The sequence below is a fragment of the Rhea pennata genome, chromosome 3 (assembly GCF_028389875.1).
Source record: "Rhea pennata isolate bPtePen1 chromosome 3, bPtePen1.pri, whole genome shotgun sequence".
NCBI lineage: Eukaryota > Metazoa > Chordata > Aves > Rheiformes > Rheidae > Rhea > Rhea pennata.
Genome location: NC_084665.1, coordinates 15,482,382 through 15,492,272, shown reverse-complemented (window position 1 = coordinate 15,492,272; position 9,891 = coordinate 15,482,382).

Sequence of the window (9,891 nt, the reverse complement as noted above, 5' to 3'; positions counted from 1 at the left end):
AATCAGTGTAAATTTCAAACTCCAAACATAAGCAATCAGCTCCTCTCAGATAACTGAGAAAGTGGAACCTATTCAAAAAAGGTCAAGAACACTTTCAAACAAATTCAAGAAATACACATCAAACGAGCTGCAGAGTTTGGGAGAGGAAAAATATGTGATTGCTATAAAACACACCAAAAAGGAAAACAGCACAGCTGAGATTTTTAAGGTAGTAACTTCAGCACTTAATTCAAACACCTCTGAGAGGCCTGAATTTCAGCAGGTAATTGCTAAGCAGCTTCTGGAAAACCAGTTTTCTCCAGAGCATGCTCTTAGCTCCACGCTCTGCGGCAACAAACACTCAAGTGACTCCTGAAAGCCTTGGGCTCGTACAGCAACGCCATGCACAGCTCTCCTCCACGGCGACGCACCAGCAGCTCCCCGTCACGTTCTAGGGGTCAAAACACATTTGCTTTTGTGGGTTAGCTCTGTTCCTAAAAACTACACCGTGATTGATGGTCTTAAACGCACATGCAAATCCTCTCAAAATAACAGAGGTGAAAGTGAACCAACAGCCATATGCCAGTACTAAAACGAAAGATGTCATATTCTAGGTTTGTACTATCTATGATATCAGTAAAGGGAGTCTTGACAGCACTGCGTTACTAATTTGCTGTCACTGGCAATGAGTCATCACCATTCCAAAATGCACATTGCACTGTCACTGTCACTTACGACAGAGACTTACAGCTGGAGGTTGCTGTAGTGAGCCTATAAATCCACCTATAACATAATCTTCCTTCTTCTATAGACGAACAGATGTTTTCTAGACTTGTCTCCCACGAGTAAATCTCAGTTTAACGGATCATTTTACTGCCTGCGCTGGACACTGCATCACCCAGAAGCTAACATATGCTTTCTGGGCAGTAGGTCTATATGGAGAACAAAGCCCACCTCATTCTGTAACCTGCCTGAATGGTCTTAAATTTTCAGTTTAAAGATGTGAAAAGCCTTTTAAAAAGTCAAAATAAATCTGATTGTCTAAAAAGCTGGTGTGATCCAAGATGGTAGATCTATAGGGATAACACTCACTGGACTCCAAAAGAAACTGGAAGGATTATTTCTGGAGGATCAGAGATTTGAATCTCTATCCTCATTTTTTCTGCCAGCAGGGTAGATTTATCTGCCATCCTGGACCATTTTGATAGAGAGCAGAGGACAGGCATCATGCCTCATTAGTCCATGATACCAAGTAGGAATTTAAAAAGAAAAGAAGGGGACAGGGTGTCCACTATCCCTGCAGTCTCTGCCCTCCAAAAGCAGGAATTAGTAGAGAGCTGCATCTGCAACTCTGATTTATTGAAGAACTTCTGCCTGCCAAGCACTCCACTGCTGGACTAAAAGCACCACCTAGTGTCTGCAGGATCTCAGTGGGTTTCTAATTTCTGTTTGCAAACATGAGGCACTGTCTTTTCCAATCCTTAATTTCCTAAAACGTTCTTTCTCAGCCCCTGCAGACAAAAGCACATATAACACAAACTTCAAAAATCAGAGAAAAAGGAAATATTGAAATCCCAGTTCTGTGTTCCCTTGTGCCTCAAACAATCATTTACTCCACTGCAAAACAGGCCGCCATATACTCTCACCATTATTTTGCTCTACCAAAATCAAGGCAATGAAGTAGAGGTCCTAGTGAGTACACAGCCACACTCCATGTGCTTAATTAGTGGCAGATTCAAAGGTTGCCCCCTAGCTACAAAGCAAAAGTTTCAGTGCCATTGTAGACTATAAAGCTAAAAATCTAATTAAATCAGTGGGAGCCCAGTAGAAATAAGATGGTGATTAGAGAATTCAAAATCCTTCTTATCACCTTTTGCTCTTTAAACTTACACATTTCTATGCTTTATTTTCAGGAAACAGTTATAAATACCATTGCTTGCTTGCAAAGATTGCACCTACTATATATTTATTAATATATGTAGATTTTTTTGTCTACTCCTAATCAAAAAGCAGAGTATATGTTTTTGGTAATAACTTTCAGAATTGCTTCTGATTTAGTGACAACAACTAATATTCATGCCATGAACTATTCTTCAGCCTGAATAGGGAACAAATTCATTTTGTTTTAAATAGCTGAGGTGAATTCCATTCCTAAGCAGCAAACACAAGCCTGCTCAGAAATTTTATCTTTCTAAGTGTGAAATGCATATCCTTATCTAATTTGATATCTAATGCCATCCAGCTGTTGAAATACACTGAAGCATATTAGAGCTCTACTTCTTCATAATTTATAGTTCTCACGACTTGTCACTGTTTTCCTGGAAAGTAAGGCCAAAATGGAGTCTCTGACACTGAGCAGGCTGAATAGACACATTATGAATTCTCAGAGCTGGCCTAAGTGACCATAATACAAGGATGGGAATCACAGGTTTTGCTTTGCTTTCTGGCTTCCAAACATTAATAAAGGCAGTCCAAGAAGGTCATCTTGCAGAAGGAAGGAAGGAAGGAGTGGGGAGAGAAGCACAAAAATCCATCAAGGAAGAATATCCACTTCTTATTGTGAATATTACTATCACATTTTCCAGTTAAGACTCACTAAGACAGATAAATACAGCATTTGCCGTAAAATTCATCCATCTATTGGCAAACTAAAATAAGTGCAGGAACTAAAGCAGCTCTTGTACCAAGAAATTTATCAGATATTGAAACTCTGCAGAAACCATCAGGCAGCTAACAGAATAATCTCCCACATTCTGATACCTCATTTCAATAGGATATACAGTAATGGCAGTGGCGAAATATTCCAAGTATGAAAATGATTCTTCCTGCATAGCAGAAATGACTGAAGGTCTTGAAGGAGAATATAAGTCTCTTTCTTAGATTATTACAATCTAAGCAGACAAAGTTGTGCAAGGTAGTTCTGCACTCTGCAATATAAGTAATTTCTAGACTTAAAAGGGAGATAATTCTGTGGAAGGCTGATTGCCACAGCAATGCATGTACGTTAAAGAGAAAGGGCTATAATGGGCTTCATAACAGGAGAAAGAGTACACCACCACAGAATCACGGGTAACCCGACACAGACCTGCTGCAAAAACAACTGAGGAAATACAGTACTTGAGAAGTTTTCATTTCACAAAGGGAGCGGACACACATGATCATGCACCGTTTTAGGAAAAGCACCCACATCCGCTCCACTCATAAGAGATTATCCTGAGACTTGGTGAGGTAACGACCAGGGGAGGTGCTGAGAGCAAGCATGCTCACATCAGAGATTTAGACGTGGGCCCATTTTGCTTTTGACCTAAAACAAACGAGGAGAAAGTCCACTGTTGTTTCCTGTATACTTCAAATGCACTGTGTACCAGGCCCACTGGACCCACAGATGGATGTTTTACATCACCCAAACTCCAGACAGCAGTTCAGGAAACTGCTTGTCTTGTATCTTACTCCACCATACTAAAATCACCATCACTAGGATCTGCAAAAGGAAATCTCTCCTGAAGCGCCACATACTGTTGCATCGGAGAGAGGTTCACAGAAGAATTGCTACACCTGACTCCAATATCCAGTGGCTATGGGGATCCATACAAAAGCCCTAAGTAGTGCCTGCAAATAGCACTTTTCTTTCCAGTTGATCTAAGGCAGGCACAACTTTCCTTCAGTGGTGCTAGGGCATGAAAGCTGCACTACCAGCTTAATTTTTCAAAAATGCTAGCCCAGAACAAAAAAAAAAAAGTGATGCCAGCTTCACCAAGAAAAGTTGGAAGCACTCAAGACTGAAAAATGGACTCTTCTTTGGATGCCTGGAACAAGTTGCTGGTGATCATGTTCGAGTGATCACGGGCTCTCTCTACCTAATCTGCTCTTTGACAAAGAAATCCTGGTTAATGACCATGGGGACATTTCACCCAGTAGACTGACACTTGAGGATATTAGTCAGTCTTGCACGATGATGAGAAATGCCTGGTCACTGCTGATCTCCCAAATCTGTCTAGGGTTGCAGGCACTCTTGGACAACAAGAGCACCCAAAGCTGTCAGGTCAACCTGAATTCCCTTCAAATATCAGAGAAGTGTAAACAAACCAAAAAAATACCTCAGAAATTTGCTTTGAGCAAACAGAGAGGTAAGTTCTTGAACACAGAACCAGAAAGTAATAAAACAATCAAAAAAAAAATCAAGAATTCAAAATCTAGTAGCTGCTAAACACAAATGAAGCATGAAAGCACATCTCCAGAATGTTTCTCCTTTTCTCTTCTCCAGTCACAAAATTCCCCTTTTAATTTAGCCACCTCATATTTCTAAGAATACAAAAGCAGCAATGACAACTATATTTAGTAATGACATTTTGCAGGTGAAGAGATTGCAGGAATGCTGACTCCTCACTCAAATTTATCTTTTCTTCTTTAAGTACAAGTAACAGCCACACATAAGTAGGCTGACCGCATCTACTAGGACATGTCTTTAAGTAATTCAGCTCAAACTCTCAATCAAGCACTATGAATTTTTGTCCAGGCTTTACATTTTATATTGCCTAAATCCAAACAGGTGGATTGAATCAGCACCGAATGCTGTAGTGTTAACGAGGCACTTTCATCTTATATCGCCACTGAAAACTACTGGCAACGACTTATTTAAAAGTTGAAAAGAAACCAAACGTATACAAATACAGACAAAGAATTTTAGAATTAAAGATCCCCTAGGGAGAAAAAAAAAATCTGAAATTTCAAAATTATTACACTCGTTTACTTTCTGAGACACAGACTCAATCACATCACCACAGACACACTCACTCCTCGGCTGCGTTCGCCTTGGGCTCCTGGCCAGGAGTGGAAAGCGAAATTTGCTAGTGAGAAACAGAGCAGCACCAGCTGTCTGCCTCAGTGAATTTCACACAAAAATGGCACCGTCAAGGGAAGCTCCTGCTTTAGGTTTCCATCCTGGCTCCATTTTATGCCCACAAAGCACTCTGGAGCATAGCTTAGTGTTCGCAGGGAGACAGAACTGAAGCAGTGGAACGAACGCGTGACAGATCTGGGGATCCTTCTGCGTGGCCACAAAGCATTTTAAGGCTCTTCGAGTTCAGAACCAGGCTAAGCTGATGTGTAGACATTATTATGGTCGCATTTTGTGAACAGCATGCATGGAAGTTTGTCTGTGTGCAGCAATTCAGACTACCTTTTCTTTCGCGGGCTTTTTCCTAGAAATTGCAAACTTACACAGTGGTGTTGAAACCAGGAATGACTTCCTATACAGTCTGTCATTGTGGATTTGTGTGTCAATCTAGTAATTTCAACACCTGTTTTGAAAAAGATTGGGCCAAAGTAATATATAGCAAGAGTCAACCTGAAAGTCTGTGCTAGTCTAAGGACTAGAATCCACTTTTGCAATAGCTACAATACTTACTTTCTGTAAGTAAGGGCTGTTCTTAGATGCATTAGAAGAAAATGTTAATCTGAATGTTTAAATCCAAACAATTACTGTTCTAATTTCATTTTCATGCTGCAAGACAATTCTACACCAATAACAGAAGAGATCAGTAAGACAAAGCATCATATATTATAAGGATGAAATTGTTATTTGCAAGACATTATAAACTACAGAGAAGGTTTGTTCTTGTATTATTAGCTCTAAATAAGTTTTATCATCTATTTCTCCCAACCTGTTTATGTGCAAAATGTACATGTCCTTCATTGACAAATATCCAACTTCATGCTTAAGGTAAGAAATAACCAATGTATATGCCTTCTTTGTTATAGACAATTAGCAGAGGCTTTAAAAGGGTACAGTAGTTAGAGTTTATAGCTTATTCATTCTAAGCAGAAGTGTATAAACATACATGGCTATAAAATATAGATTAACATTGGTTAAATCTGTATTATTTGAGTTATAGAATAAATAGAATGGATTATGTCCTTTAATTCTGCTTTACTTAACGCTGGCCTCAGAGTCCTATAAGAGGCACAAACTGTATTACAGGAATAGAACCGACAGGAAAATGTCACAAAATAATGATAACGTGGTATTATATTTATCTCCCCCAAACATTTCCCTACAAATATTTTCTAGAGACATTTATGGTTAGGAAGTATGCTTGGTTTTAAAATAAGTAATGTTAAATCTGCAGTGTGAGCTGTAAATTGGCCAGACACAAAGAAATTGTCCCTCCAGAATAAGTGGGTAATTAATAAATTCTAGACAGTACTTGGGAATTCAAGTCTCAGGTAACAAGAGACCAGGTGTGGCAACTCACTCAGAGAGGCCAAAATCCCAGTGCCCATAATGGCCCATGAGTCTAGCTGCACACTCAGAATTATATATAGCTTTCAAATTGCAGATGAAACTTAACAACCAACCACAAGCTGTTTGTGCAGAAGCCCAAAACAGAATCTCTGTAATAACCATGGAGAAGTTAAGCCCTTTTATTCAGTTCAGACATTGGCTCGGTATCAAAGCATCACAGTTAGCAATGCCAAGCAAGGGCAGCACGCTCTCAGTTGGGACAAGTTTCCATCCTCCGTTGCCTTCTCCTTATTTCTGTCTCATCTCTCTATACCACCTTTGTTTTAATAACTTCCAAATCCTAATTCGCATAGACTTCACTTTAATTCCTCCATTCCAGCTGCTAAACTGTCAACATAAAATGATGAGCAGCACTTGGTGGTATTCAACTGTCAGCAGGAGCCACTTGAAAGTGGACCACAATATTCACTGCTCTCGATGCTTATGTAAATTATTCTTCACTCCTCCTAACACAAAAGGAGATACTAAGATCATGACAGGACAAGCAATGGCCACCCCGTTGTCCCTCCTAGGCTCTGGTACCAGCATTGCAGCAATCAGGGCGTGACCAACGCCATCCACTTGCGTCAACAGTATATGCTGATCTGCCAGTTACATGGGGAAGTGGCTTGAAGAACAGGGCAACCACTGCTCCTCCAGCTTCAAAGAAAAAGCATTTGAATGACTGCTTGAGCCATGAGATATATTCACTTTGCAAGCCTTTTCAGTCTCTTTCTCTCTCCACTCTTCCTTCTCCCCCTTTCCCTCCCCCCTTCACCAAGAAATGTCAGTCAACTTTAATCAGGGGTCACTTTCTAAGGGCATCAATACTTTTTAGTTAGATATTAATGAAGGATTCCTGGTATCTGGGGTGTTTGGTTGGTTGGTTTGGGATTTTTTGTTTTGTTTTGTTTTGTTTTTAAGGAAACTTGCTTGCACACAGAGCAAATCTTAATGGGACCACATTCTGCTGCCTTTGCATATTAATCTGCAAATAATCCTGCTGATTATCCTGATCTTCTTTTCCAGGTGAATACTTACAGAATAAAACTCTGCTTAGGAAAAAAAAAAAAAAAAAAAAAAAAGGATTGTGGCATCTACCCTATAGCTCAGAATTCACTAATTCTAAAAGAAAACAGAACAGAAATTAGTGTAAATCAGGATCTATTGATGAGTTCTCTAGCAAAAAAAAAACATCCTTAAAAGTAATATGGAGAAGGCACTGCCAATTTATGAAGAATGAGCTCTGGCTGAAAAGGAGAGCTGATATCCTCACTGATGAAACTAAATGTGTTGAGATCCTGTTCAATTTTATGTTGCACAGAAAAATTGAGTGTGGAAAGAAATTAGAAGAATTAAACAGAAAAAATAGTAAGACTCCCGAGCCATCTCTGCTCAGAGGTTACCTTTCCAAATCCCAATCCTGCAAGCAGATATTCAGATGTATGAATATATGTGTATAGACAGTCTCGTTGATTTTGTGCATGGAAGTCTCTCTCTGTGAGGAGAAACTGTCCAGAACAGTTATTCCAAAGCAGCTTCCATAGTGCCATTTTACTCCTATACTGACCTTATCAATAAGAGAATTCTTTAGATCAGTCAAATAACTTCAATAACTCTGCCACTCAGTTTCCTGATACACACAGTTTAAGTATTTACTGGATTGGGGAACTCTGGGGCAGAAACCATAGCATGTTACAACTGTTTGTAAATTGTCCTGTATAAATGAACCCCAAAACAGACTATAATATACATAACGTGGTAAGCAGAAACCACATAAGATTTTGATCCAGAGAAACAAAAGGAGACCAATGTTTTAGATATAGCAAACAAATTATCGTGTTATCTGGATTTGTTTCATGATTATATAGTAGCTCAAGTTGCTGCTTGAGTGATGACAATAAAACATTTTAGAAGTTATTTTAATTACACCATAATTCAGTTATATCAAACATGAGGTTGGTCATAAATATGTTCATTTGAATTCATTACTATATGCCTTAAAAAAGCCAAACACACATCAATAGCAGAGAAAGAAGATTGTGAATTGCAAGGACCATCCTTCAGACACAACAACACAGCAACGACGGCTCAGTTACACACCGCTGCACCCTCTCTAGAAACACCAAGAATTACAAGATTCAAGGCAAGATCTAGGTTCACGACCCAATCTGCCAAGGGCTGCAAGGTCCAGAGGCGCGTGGCTGAAAGCCTGATCCCCCTTCGTTTGTGATCTCTACTCCAAGCAAGTTTGCTGTGCTAAAGCTGACCTGCCAGCCTCATATGCCCCATGCCACACGTGGCGAGATGCCGTGCCTTGCATACGAGACTCTGCGAGCCAGACTGCGCTTGGCTGCCAACCTCGCGAGCGCGTGCTGTGCTCCAAGCATCTGTACGATCTTATTGACTTCACGGGTGCTGATCACAGGCCAAACACTTGCTTATGCACGATGAGGAATTTAGTGCTCAGTATCTGGCAGGATCAGCACCTATTGGGTATGCTAGTCTGCTGGGCCAGTTTACATCTTGTTTCACAAAGAAAAATAAAAATGCCAGCACCTTAATCACATATTCCACCCAAATTGTTAAAGCATAAAAACCTGAGCAAACAAATACCCTAAAACGCTCCACATCCCGTGGAGAATCTTCTGAATTTATCAAAAATTGCATTTCTGCACATATTAGATGAGTGTGCCAGCTGAATATAGGAGATAAACCAACTCACATTCAGAATCAAGAGAAGAGCTTCACAGCATTAAGGTTTCTCTGTGTAACAGATCTTAGCTACTAGATCAAGGCAGCAAAGGTTTCAAACATCCTCAGCAAAGACATTCACACACAGAAAAAAAAATCCAAAACTTTTTTTGCCCCATCTTGCCTCTTTAGTCTACCCCTGCAGTGCAGAGAAGGAAAATGCTGCATGGTATTAACCAGTTCTTACAAAGAGTCTTTCCATAGCTCCTGCCTTACCAAGGGCAGGTCACCCTTTCACCTCAGCTGGGCAGCACCCTTGTAAGATAAAACTGATGTAGTTATATAAGTAATATCAAAACACTGCAGAGACATCAGTTCAATCTCTCTGCTGCATTTCTGGGAAAGAATTAATCAGATAGATCCATTTTTCCCATGACCAAGAGATGCACAATGGAGAGCTGACACCTCTGAGTCCTATACTTGGAAAAAATAATAAAATTTTTAATAAATGCCAAAAACTACAAGAGAAGAAATCTGTCTGTTTTGTTTCATTTATAGAAGCTGAGGTGCTAAAACAGGATTTCAGAGAAAGAAAACGTACATAATAAACATGCACATCTTCCCTCTGAAAAAATCATCATTCTTCTTAGTCCTCCAAATTGTACAGTGGTTCCCAACAGATCTGGAACCAGCGAGCAGAACAAGCATGTAACACCACAAGACTGTAAGAGAAAATTACACCATGTAGATGCTTTTAAGATTTTTGAGCTTCCCAGTTCTCACCTCAGCCTTGAGCAGAACAGATGTTCTACAATTAGCCGGAAATCCAGTAACGTTTCCTAAGGTCTCCTCTGACTGATCCCAGCTTGAAATTTTAATTTAGGTTTTTAATAGAATAAGCTATGCTTTGCAACATATTCATAATACAAAACTGG